The sequence below is a fragment of the Sceloporus undulatus genome, chromosome 2 (assembly GCF_019175285.1).
Source record: "Sceloporus undulatus isolate JIND9_A2432 ecotype Alabama chromosome 2, SceUnd_v1.1, whole genome shotgun sequence".
NCBI classification, from domain to species: domain Eukaryota; kingdom Metazoa; phylum Chordata; class Lepidosauria; order Squamata; family Phrynosomatidae; genus Sceloporus; species Sceloporus undulatus.
In genome coordinates, this window is record NC_056523.1 from 272,063,225 (window position 1) to 272,075,570 (window position 12,346).

General features: G+C 40.1%; 1 long non-coding RNA gene across 1 annotated transcript in view; it reads right to left on the reverse strand.

The window, feature by feature from the left end:
• LOC121920920 overlaps nt 1-11,474 on the reverse strand; it is a 34,097-nt gene extending 22,623 nt beyond the window's left edge. The window contains exons 1-2 of the long non-coding RNA XR_006101800.1: nt 11,262-11,474; nt 9,408-9,474 (exon numbers count right to left, since the gene is read on the reverse strand). This is a non-coding gene — a long non-coding RNA (uncharacterized LOC121920920). The remainder of the gene's footprint in view (nt 1-9,407; nt 9,475-11,261) is intronic.
• Nucleotides 11,475-12,346: the final 872 nt, after the last annotated feature.

Consider the following 12,346-nt stretch of genomic DNA (forward strand, 5'->3'; position numbering starts at 1 on the left):
GTAAAGCCATGATGCCACAGCTATTGCACCCTTGCAGGGTGAAAAAAGGAGCAGCTTTTTGCACCCTGCACATGATTGCAAAAGCCTTGATCTGGCTGTAAAAAGGGTGGCTGCAGGTTGCTCCTTTCTGGTGGTCTGTACAGCCCCTCAGATAGTTTCCATGATATTTCCATGATATTCCAAAGAATGATCAGAATTTAAAGAGCCATTTAGGATTTTTCTACACTCGGTGGAATTTCTGACTCCTTTCATGCTAGCAGACGCCCACATAACATCTCCTCTAAAGTGTTTTTGAAATGCCCCAGGTTAAAAAAAAGTTTGTCTTATGGCAGATGAAGTTGCTGCTTTAGAAAACTAGCTGAAAGCCTCCATAGGCCCATCTTGGAGCTAGTTGCCTTGCATCCTGTACAGAGGGCTTTGCCAAATGATCAAATACTGCTGATTCAGCATGCCTGATGTTACCCATGATAAGACATGCCAAACCCTGTGCTTTTATGCCAAATGGGACACTCTGCTAAGTTAGCCTGCTCCCAACTTAGATCAGTTTTTCATTTCTTGAGATACCGTTCCTCCCTTCATTTCAGCTCTGTGTTTCTCTCTGGATATTGAGCAGTATACTTGTGCTGTTCTTCCAGAAAGTGGAGGCTGGTCCTTCTTCTTTCGTCCTTCTCTGAGTTTGAAACAGCAGCCAAGGAGCTTCCATCCATTGTTGATGGGCTGTGAGAGTGTGTTTGAGTATCTTTTGGCTGCCTTTGTACACTTGGAGAAGAAGGAGGAGCCTCTGTACCCCACAAATTCCTATCAACATTTCTCTGAAAAATACCCTTTGGAAGTAATATTAAGTGTAACTTAACAATGGGTTTGTTTTTTTTACACCAGAGAAGTAACTTTCCCCCTTGTGTTACGTTCTTTTTGAAATGTAACTTTATTGTCCCTTCTTTACTAAGAAAAAGCAACACTATTACTTGTAGCTTGTTATTTCCAAGCCCTGGAAAAATGGCCATGAAAAAGACAAAACTATGTATTACAAAGAGTTAAAATTACCCTGTAGCTCCTTTTGCCGAGTGACTAAAAGCTAAAGCATGAAATTTTCGGCCTTGGACATTGACAGTCTCCATGGTTACGGCCTTATACAATTATATGATGGGCAGCCATCAAGGACTCTTCTGCTTGATATCTTACCCATTTGGTTGTAATTGGGAGAATTTTTTTGTATCTTCTGGTAGCTTTTAGAAGAGGGGCTGTATATCGCAGTTATTAGTGTATATACTTTGAATGCAGTAGTCTTTGAGAGCAGACTTTATATTGGTCTAAGAAAAACTCCATTTATAACCCATTTACAAACCTGAAGAAATGCTTCTGGTTAGTGCAGAAAATCCTTCTCTAGATGAACGAATGAGAAAGTGTAAGGAACCTTCCTATATTACAGTATTTTGTTAGATACATAATTCTTTGAAGTATGAAAACACATGCACCTTTGAACCAAGTATTCATCCCCACTGAATATTCACATTAGTGTTTGCATGAAAACTCCTCATGCTTTTTGGGTGGAGTTTGGATCTTCTGGCATAAATATTCCAGAGGCACTAGGTCCTGTCTAACTTGGAAGTTAAGCAAGGCCAGCCCTGATCAGTACTTGGATGGAAGTCTGCCAGTGAATACCAGGTGCTGCAAACTATATTTCAGAGGAAGGAACTGGCAAAACCACTTCTGAATATTCCTTTCCTAAGAAAACCCTATGAAATTCCGGGGGTTGCCACAAATCGACAGGTGATATGAAGGCACACACACACACACAGAGACAGATGCGGCATGGTGTAGTGCTTTGAATGTTGGATTAGGACTTTGGGAGACTAGAGTTTCAATCCCTACATAGTCATTGAAATGCACTGGATGACCTCAGGTAAGTCACACTCTCTCACCCTTAAAGGAAAGTAATGGCAAACCCCCTTTGAATAAATATTTCCATGATATAGTTGCATAAATTGGATTTGACTTCAGTTGAGAGTCCTGGTGGCACAGTGGTTAAATGCCTGTACTTGCAGCCACTCACTCACAAACCAAGGCTCTCAACTGAAGTCAAGTCCATTTTATGCAACTATATCATAGACTTTTCCTGGCAAGATTTATTCAAAGGAGGTTTGCCATAAGGTTGTGAGTTCAATACCAGCCAGGGGCTCAGGCTCAACTCAGGCTTGAATCCTTTTGAGGTCACTAAAATGAGTACTCAGGTTGTTGGGGGCAATTAGATTACACAATGTAAACTGCTTAGGGAGTACTTAAGTGCACTGATAAATGGTATAGAAATGTACTTGCTATTGCTATTGCTATATACAAAACAACAATAATAAATGGGTCTTATTCATTAACTATGTTCCCTCCCACTCCACTGAGATGTACATAATCACCTATCTGCCTGTTTTTCTGCATTTTTGACAGAATGGAAAGGATATGCATGTATCCATGTGAGGGGAGATTGTATGTCAGTCAGTAACTACCCTCTGTGGCATTGGTACAGATGCTTTTGTTATGCACCTTTTCTCATCCTTGCTGAAATATAGATAAGTAAGGGGATCACAGTGATGCATTCTGTCTGGTTCATGATTAGACACATTTCTACTGGTTGAATCATTAGCAAATTTCAGGGGTGAAACAGATGGGCAGAAGGGGTGGCTTGAAGTCGCCCCTTCTGAAGATGGATTGGGGCAACAGCAAACACATGCCATCACCCCAATCCACCTTGAAAAAGGCTGCAATGATCCGCTTATTTTTCAGCTGGCAAAAAAAAAGGCTTTTCCTGTTCTGGCATGCCCCTTCAAGACACTTTGGTGGCATGTAAACACCATGCCACCAGAGTGTCATGAAGCCACCCACATCTAGGAAGCCAGGTAGCTTCAAGACATCTTGGGGGCATGTGGCATATAAACACCACACCCTCAAGCCATTGGGAAACCAGCTTTTAGAGCTGGTCTGTTCAGGTCCTCACTGCACAAAGGAATTAATCTGAGCCCTCGGAGCTTATCGCACAGCCCCCTGGGACACTTCCGGCATGGAGCGAAGGGAGTGGGATGAAAACAGATTGGGGGCTATCTCCCATTTTATCGCATGCTGGAAGGCTGCCAAGGCTGCCTGAAATTCCCATTCTGTTCCCGATCCATCCCAGAGGAGGAGATTTTCAGGAACGCTTCTGAACAGTTCCTGAAAATTGCCTCCTGTGAAACAGACTGGGAATGGAATGGAAACTTCCGGTGGCATCGGCGGTGTTCCAGTGTGTGATAAAATGGGTGATAGTCCCCGTTCTGTTCCCATCCTGTCCCCTTTCGTTCCACGCTGGGAGCATCCCAGGGATTTGTATGATAAGCTCCTTCATTTCCCCACAGAATTGTATTAATTTGAATGTAATTTTGCTATGAGTTTGATTGTCTTAATGGCAATGTTAACATTGGCTACAAACTTGGTGTTATCATATTTATAGCTGAATGAAGAATGGCAGTTTTCCATCTTTTAAATGATATATTCACAACTATCTTTCTTGTTGGAATTTTGTCTCTGAGCTCCTTTATCAAGATGTTATGGCTGTCTCCCATATGTGTTTAAAGTATAGACTCCACTGAGTCCCCAAATACTTTGCTCTTGAAAAATCTCAGTGAAGAAAATAATAAAAGGTCCTGACCACCTAGTATGTGAGTTCAAAATGCTCCAGCTGGGATATTTCAATATGTAGGGTGTGAGGAGACATTCCTTATACAAAATAAATTGCCGTCTAGAGACTAATTCACCACAGGAATTTTATTTTATTTTTCTTGTTTATATGTTGGAATGACACATTTTTCACAAAATCAATACAACATAGATATTTTACAACTGCTTGGGAGCTAAACATCTTAATCTGATAATGGCAGAGACCAATAGGGGTTTCAGTGCAGATTAATATTCATTAACCATATTTTATGACTACAGTTTGAAAGAGACAATATATACTATGAAAACTAATAATTCTAGCTAGTTTCATTTGCAGCACTAATATTTTAGCTGGCAAACAAAATATTTTTGAGTGGATTGATTCCAGGAATGGAAAGACAATACTCATGATATTGTAGAATGAATGCTACTAGTTATGTGGCGCAATCAAGAGATAAGCATGCGCGTGCACGCATGCACGCGCACGCACGCACGCACGCGCACACACACACACACACACAGAGATGGTGTTGCACAGACCACATCTTTATGAGCACAAAATAGCAAAAAGTGTTTGGCCAGCACAAACAATGTGGGATATAAAACTAGTGTTGTATTTGCCTTATTAATGCCCACCCATTGGGGTTTTTAAATTCACGTCTTTAAATCATCTGGTACTTCCAGACTTCAAAGAATATGGTGTATGAACTATTACCATGATCTAACAAGGGTTTTCTATTCTAATCATCAGTTAGAATTTTATTTCTGTTTGTTTTTTTTAAAGAAGGATTTCCCCAAATTTACTAAGTTCTTCATATTCATGGGATCACACTTCCCGTAAGGCCTGTGTTCGCAGCTTGGGAGTGCTCCTGGAATCGTCACTTCAGAATTCAGATCAGATAAGTTTGACGGTCAGGAGTGCTTGCAATCAGCTTCAGCTAATATGCCCTCTGCATCCTGGAGCTGGGAGACCTGGAACCTGTAGTGCATGTGATGGTAACCTCACAACTCGACTTCTGTAATGCACTCTACATGGGGCTACCCTTGTACCTAGTCTGGAAATTTCAACTAGTTCAAAATATGGCAGCCAGATTGGTCACCCAGGAGTGACCATATAATACTAGTTTTAAAATCCCTTCACTGGCTGTCCATTGGTTTCTGGACACAGTACAAGTTGTTGGTGTTGACCTTTAAAGCCCTTCATGCCCTGTGTCCAGCATTCTTGCAGGACTGCCTTGTTCCATATGATCCACCTCACACACTTATGCCTTCTGGGAAAAACTTACAGCAGCCAAAAAGAGCAGGCTGGCTGCGGTCACCCAGAGGGCCTATTCATCTGCCACTCCCAAACTGTGGAATGGCCTGTTGGAGGAGATCCGACACATTATCCACACTTGATGGCTTTAAAAAGGGCATCAAAATGGATCTTTTCCAATAGGCCTTCCCTGAATAATACACTTGGTCACCCCACTGATATTGATCATCATTCTGATCACTCCCTACTGGTTATTTAACATCTCCACTTCTTCCTGTCTCAACTGTTTTAAATAATGGTTTAAGGATTTATTTTATATTTTATCTTTGTTATATTTAGAAATTATGTAATATATGTTAGGAGGGAGGGAAGGGAGATTTATTTATATTGTACAAATTTATTAGAGTTGTATTTTATTTGTGTATTGGATTTTATTGTATTATTTATTGTATTTTGTTTTGATTGTATACCACCTCGGTCCTACGGGAAGAGGCGGGATATAAATAAAAGATGATGATGATGATGATGATGATGATGATTATATTGGTTTTGAAAAATTCTAATGTGGGAAAAACTGAAAGTGACAGATTTGTTCATTCAGAGCCTCTGAGTGCTTTAAAAATCCAAGTCTGAAATTCTTTGGATTCAGTCACATCCATGCTAAATTTTGGCAGAGACTCCCTTTTCTTTGACAAGCTTTTCATATTTAACTTCTGTGTAGCAAGTAAGGACAATATAGTCTTTCCCATCCTGCGAATAACTGTAACCTATTGGATTTCTTTGGTCTAAGTGTGACTTTCCCAAAGTCAGCCAGTGAGTTGCCATAGGCGAGTGGGTTTCAGACCCTGGTCTCCCAAAGTCTTCATCCAACACATAAACCTCAATACCATGATGACTTAGGACTTCATCCTTAAACAATTCTGATGAGTAAGAAAGCAAAACTAACATATTAATTGGTCCCTATTCAATTCTCACATTCCATGCCCCGATAATAAGACTACTACTACTACTACTAATAATAATAATAATAATAATCCATTGCTAAGAAAGGCTACCTGAAACCTGAATTGTCAGAAGATGTTGAATAAATGACTTCTGAAAATAGATAAGGCCTGGATAAGTGAATTTCATAGCCTGTTACAGTGTTTATCTAGTCATTTTGATGGAAGTTTATTCAGAGGGTGTCAAGGTTATCACACTCCTGGCCTCAAAATGTTTCAAAATATTTCCAACATGTCAAAATGCATCTCTAGCTTTAGGACATGGCATTTCTTGTCTTTAGTATCTTGAAGATCATTATGTTGTATCTGACAGGATCATGGTCTTTGTAATTTACACCAGTGACCTGTTCACTGGGTGAAGAGCTGTTTCCATCTATTCAGCACTTTCTCCCAAGATGCTTTCATTGCTTTATTACAGGCTTCATTGTACTGGTCCCTGGAGAAAATTGCGCTGATTTTAGTCATGTTGATTTCCCGTTATGCCAGAAAATGACAGAGTGCAAACTCTTTACATATTGTTTAGCCTTTGCCTGGGATTTTAAAGTGCTTTATAGTTTCCCAACACAATGTGGTTTTTTTTCCCCTTTTGTATAAAATAATAAAATTTATTATCTTTTAACAAACCAAGTAATCATCACAGCAAAGTATGGATAGAAAACAAAAGTAGTGAGGGTGAGATACATACTCCTTTCTCTTTAAGACACATAGTGTAAGAAACTGCTTGGACTCCAAGACCAGTGCTAAGTGTTCTGATAATTGATTTTTCCCCCCAGCAGCATTGCTATTCCTGTCATTTTTCCATTTCTGAATGTCTCTGAAACTCAAACAATACATTATTATTAGGACTAAAATGTATTAACTGAAAGGCAGAAAAATCTGAAGGTTTCCATAGTTTACTTCAAAAATATCAGTATGAATTTGAATTACCTGACCAGTGTTACAAGATCATTTCTGTGGCAAATAATATTATTCCATTTGGGAACCTGTCTCCATGTGTATGTATCTAAACTCATATATATGAGAATAATTACACTTATCCCCAACTATCACTCCTGAATCTCTTAACTCTTATCCTCATTCTTAAACCTCTCTATGCCTCTCTTTGTCTTTCTTGCATGTTTGGGCTTTGATATATCACTTAGTTTGTTTAGTATAATGTCTTTTGTTACAAATAAACAGGTACATAAATCAGAGCTTGAGGAAAGTCTAGTGGAGCAGCAAATTATGGTTTAGTTCTGCTGTGTTAGGAAAATGTTCATTTGTTTGAAGAAGACAGGTAAATTCTTAAAGTCTGCATAGTGTCCAATAATATTTTGAGTGTTTATCTGAACACCTAAAATGCCCAGCTTCTTTTTCAAAATAAGTAAAGCTCTATTCTCTAGTTCCTACTGCTTCAGGTTGACTGCAGGTGGAGCCTCACATGCTGAAATGATCCTCTGTATAAAAATCCATGCCTCCACATAAAAATTAGAAGAGAAAAGTTTAAAGCTACTCTTATCCTGGCAAGATTTTTTTTTCATGTGCAAGGGTATTTCTACTATTGCTGTTATTGCATACCTTTTCAAACTAGGGCTAAGTGATATAGATGACATCAATTGTATGCCAATTTAATGCTGATCATGGTTAACAATATTATTTTATACAGATGTGGGTCACTACCATAAGAGATGAAATCATAGTTACCTATTTTCATGGCAAGATTTGTTCAGATGGGATATGCCCTTAGGCTGAGAGAGTGTGATTTCCCCAAGGTCACCTAACATGTTTTTCTGGCCAAGCAGGGATTCGAACCCAACTCCCCAGAGTCATAGTCCAACATTCAAACCACTTCACCTCTACACACACATACACATATATATTTATCCACTCCCCTCAGGAAGGGACTTTTCAGTGTTTAGCACACTATGTTGATTTTTTAAAATCCCTCCCCCAAGAATTTATATCCTACCTTTCTACCATAATGGGATTCAAGGCAGGATGATTGCAAAGCAATGCAAGTATTACACTTTCATAAGGGCTTTATATCATCTGCTTTTTCCTAGAAGACATCTTTATACTTAACACATAGAGTAACTTAAACTTAACATCTGTGTATTAGAACATTGTTCATATATATGGCAGCATCTGATAGATAGATAGATATAGTGGGGCCATATTCATAATGATCATATGTCTATGCACATAAGAACTACATCTAACCCATTTGAGTGCACAGCTTCTTTCTTATCAGCATGGTCTGGGCTTTTTATCATCTAGGAACAGTGTTATCAGCATAACTGCTGTCATTACAAGGTGACTTTGTACATGCAAAATCTTTTTTGATGCTTGGGCCATTCTTGCCTCTCTCTGTCACTCCTGAGCCAGTTTTATATCATTCCCAGCCTCCCATCATCCAATCATATCTTTACTTGTCTCTGCTTATGTAAATAGTTTTCTCTTTCAATCAGACCAAAGATCTTTACTTCATGGTGTAACACTTGGGGACGAGTGTTAGTCAGTGCCTACACACTTAGAATTATACACAAACACTTCTGCTTTACATTTTTATACTTTTGCACTTTACATACATGTTATTCAGAGTAGAGGAATGGGCACTTTTGGAAGAACAAATCATGGCAATTGTAACCATAACCCCATCTGGACTCATCTCCGAAACCATTTTAGTTTTTCCCACAAACAACCACCCACCCTCTTTCCATTTGCTTCATTTGTTAGACCAAATGCCTCTCCCAATGTGATCGAAACCTCAGAGGGGACATTTTTCTTAATTGTAAAAAGGAGAAAGAATACAGAGTATAGACATTTGTATGTGCGCATGTGCGCGTGTGTATGTGTGTGTGAATAAAGTCCATGATCAGTATACTTCAACTTCATGGATCAACATGAAGTGTCCAGCCTAGGGTATTTCATTTAGATACCTAACCATAGTTAATAACTGCCCATAACAAATGGTTATGGAATTAGGCTAGATTTCACTACATTTTGCTGCAAACGAATAATTTCGAATTACGATATTACAAGCAACCCAAGTTTACCAGAAAACCACGCCATATCTAAATCTTTGTTTGAAAATGTTTACCTTTCCACCTGAGCTGTTAGTAAGATTGTATGCTATGTCATAAATTAGCCACAGTAACATTTTCTAAGCTGCTGATTCATTTGCACAGGTGAAAGGTGAGTGCTCCATGATTTCCACCACAGTTAACATAAACATTGACCTGATCAACTGCAGTGCTCTCTCTGTGCTATAACATAGTCACAGATTTATCATTCCTGTCTTAGCTTTGCTTCAGGCACCTGATTAAAAAGCCCAGACCAATGTTTGCTTTTATCTCCTTGCTTTGATTTTCACTTTGGAGCACTTTACCAGGACTGCACTTCTGCCCACTCCTGCTGCTTACATGCTTTCTGGCATTTATTGTCTGAGTTTTCTTCTCAGTATGGCAGCAACATCTAACTGCATAATATACCTTCTGCATCCAGGATAATCCACATCTTCATCATCACTCCACTTCACTAGGCATGGTTCCTACACCACTGTGGATATAATGAGAAAGAAAGCAATCACAACAGCCCCTGGGATTTTCAAGTTGCCACAGAAGACTAATAAAATTCACCATATGTTTCTTCTATCTCCTGTGAACTAAGCTTTACTTCCTAAATCCATGCAAGATGCTGGAGGTTTAGCATGATGATGTCAGTGAAATGAATAGTTAACAGTAGTTGTTGCTATCCATCATGGCTTCCTCTTGGCTTGTTTACAGCCATGTGGGGCCCAACACTAGCACTGGAATGTTTATTGGAAAACTGAATGGCTATTCTGTACTCAGGACATATCAAATTTATACCTCTTGCTGATAGGGGAGCACTGCATATTTTCAAAGGACTGAGGAGAATATCTCATGTCTAGCAACAGGATGTGGGGTTTAATCCCTAGAATATGTAATAAATAAATAAATAAATAAATCTAGGTGCCTGACATTTATCAGTACACTATGATATGATAAATGTTTGCAAAGTTTTGGATATGTGATGCAGCAGTAGGAGATGGAGTATGAGGAAGTAAAGTGCTCAGGTGACCCACTTTGGGTCACAGTTGGGATAGTCACATGTTAAGCCTGTCTTGGACATATGACTCTGCAAGGAGAGTGAAAGATCAGGAGGCAGGAAAGGAACAGTGCTATCTTGGTGTTTCATTTTATATTTTGCCTATGCTTGCCAAGGGCTGGGCTCAAAACCACACTACTGATCTCTTCTACCAGCACTTTTCTTTTGAGCATATTTGAGCCCTTAGAGCAGTGATGGCAAACCTTTTGGGGACCAAATGCCCAAATTTAAAGAGGTTCCAGCGCCAGGTGTTACCCAGGGCTGGGGGGAACGGGACTTCTGGGGGGTGAGATTTCCAGGGGCAGGACTTTGGCCTGTTGGGAGCAAGACTTCCAGGGGCAGGACTTTGGCTTGCTGGGAGCAAGACTTCCAGGGGCAGGACGCAGGGAGCAAGACTTCCAGGGGCAGGACTTTGGCCTGCTGGGAGCAAGACTTCCAGGGGCAGGACTTTGACCTGCTGGGAGCAAGACTTCCAGGGGCAGGACTTTGGCCTGCTGGGAGCAAGGCTTCCAGGGGCAGGACTTTGGCCTGCTAAGAGCAAGACTTCCAGGGGCAGGATTTCCCCAGAGACAGCTAAAGGTTTCGGAGGGTGGGAGAGGAAGGAGGATCAGGTGTGTACTTGTGCCCCTTCTGCCCCCCACCCTCCTAGGCCTTTAACTGTCTCCAGGGAGGCGTGTGCCTGTTCCTCCTCTCCCCTGCCCTCCTGGGCCTTTAGAGATGCAGCTAAAGGCATGAGAAGGCAGGAGAAAGCCTGTCTCTCCACGTGCCCTCCAAAATGACTTAATGTGTCAGAGAGAGCATACATGCCATAGGTTCACCACCACAGCCTTAGAGCATGCTCTAGTGGGTAGAGATTTCTTTATAACTTTCCTGCCCACAGGGCCAGCCCAAGAAATTTTGCAGTCAGAGGCTGAGCAGCAATCAATGTCTCACCACTTTCCATAGTCAAGGTATGTAGCCTTGATAAAGGTAAAACGCAAAGGTAAAGGTAGTCCTTTGACATGAATGTCTAGTCGTAACCAACTGTAGGGGGCAGTGCTCATCTTTGTTTCTAAGCCAAAGAGCTAGCGTTGGACTGCTCTAGTGGTCATGTGACCAGCATGAGTCCACTGAATGCTGTTACCTTCCAACCAAAGCGGTATCTATTTATCTATTTGCATTTGTATGCTTTTGAACTGCTAGGTTAGCAGAAGCTGGGACTAGTGATAGGAGCTTACCCCATCACGAAGCACTCGGGCCTCAAACTGCCAGCCTTCCAATCTTCAGATCATTAGAACTGGTGTCTTAACCATTAAGGCACCGTATCCCTTGATATTTGATATTGAGGCAGAAAAGTTCACCACTTACTTCTCCTACTTCCATAAACTAAAACTGCAGTAATAACATAGAGATTATCCAACATTTACTTCCCTTCCATGATAGTCAGACTCTGCTTCCTCCCTTTGCCTGCATGTTCCTAAGCCCTGGAAACCATCCAGACCCATCCTGTTATTTATAGACTAGCAGCTGTTCCTCAGCTTCATCTGTATTGGATAGTGTCTCTCTTCCCTCCACAGATTTAGGCAAGGATCCTCGACAATGACATTTTCTTACTTTCAGACCCAGCTTTAATGATTATTTTAATATGGGACTGAATTAAATAATGACAATGTTAACCTTTAGTCAGAAGTTCTTCCTTCAGTCTTGTCTAGCCTCTTCAGGATTCTGCCATCTTACTCTATGCACCCTGAACCAAAGAATTTTTTCTTATATTTATCCTGACTCAAGTTTATCACATCTTCTCTGATATTCTTATGAATATCTTGTGAAATGTATTGCTAAATACAGCACACAGAGAATTTATTTAAGCCGCTTTTAAAGTTATTCTGGTCTGAAAGGGTGTCAAGTTCAAACTGAATAGAAGAAAAAATAATACGTGAATTTGTTTGTCCACAGAGCACACATAGTTGTGTGTGACTAATTACCTGAGAGTTTCTATAGTCCACACAGAATTGTCTTCTTTATTTCTCTATCAACCATCCAAGTGGGAAAAACAAAATGAAAAAAAGAAGAAGCTATATAAGAGGTTAAAGTTCAAACTGCGAAAATGACAGATAGACACTGGAATACATAAGCTAGTGATGTGGCAAATTTTACATAATGTTTAGAAATATTTAAATTCTCCTGGGATTATACAAGAGCATTGTACATGATTGTTTTAGATGCACAGGAGAAATGGGATTAATATAATGAATTAAAGTAATTAATTAATCATCAGTAAGCTCATAAACAATTTATGATCTCTGATACAGAGGAAACTGGA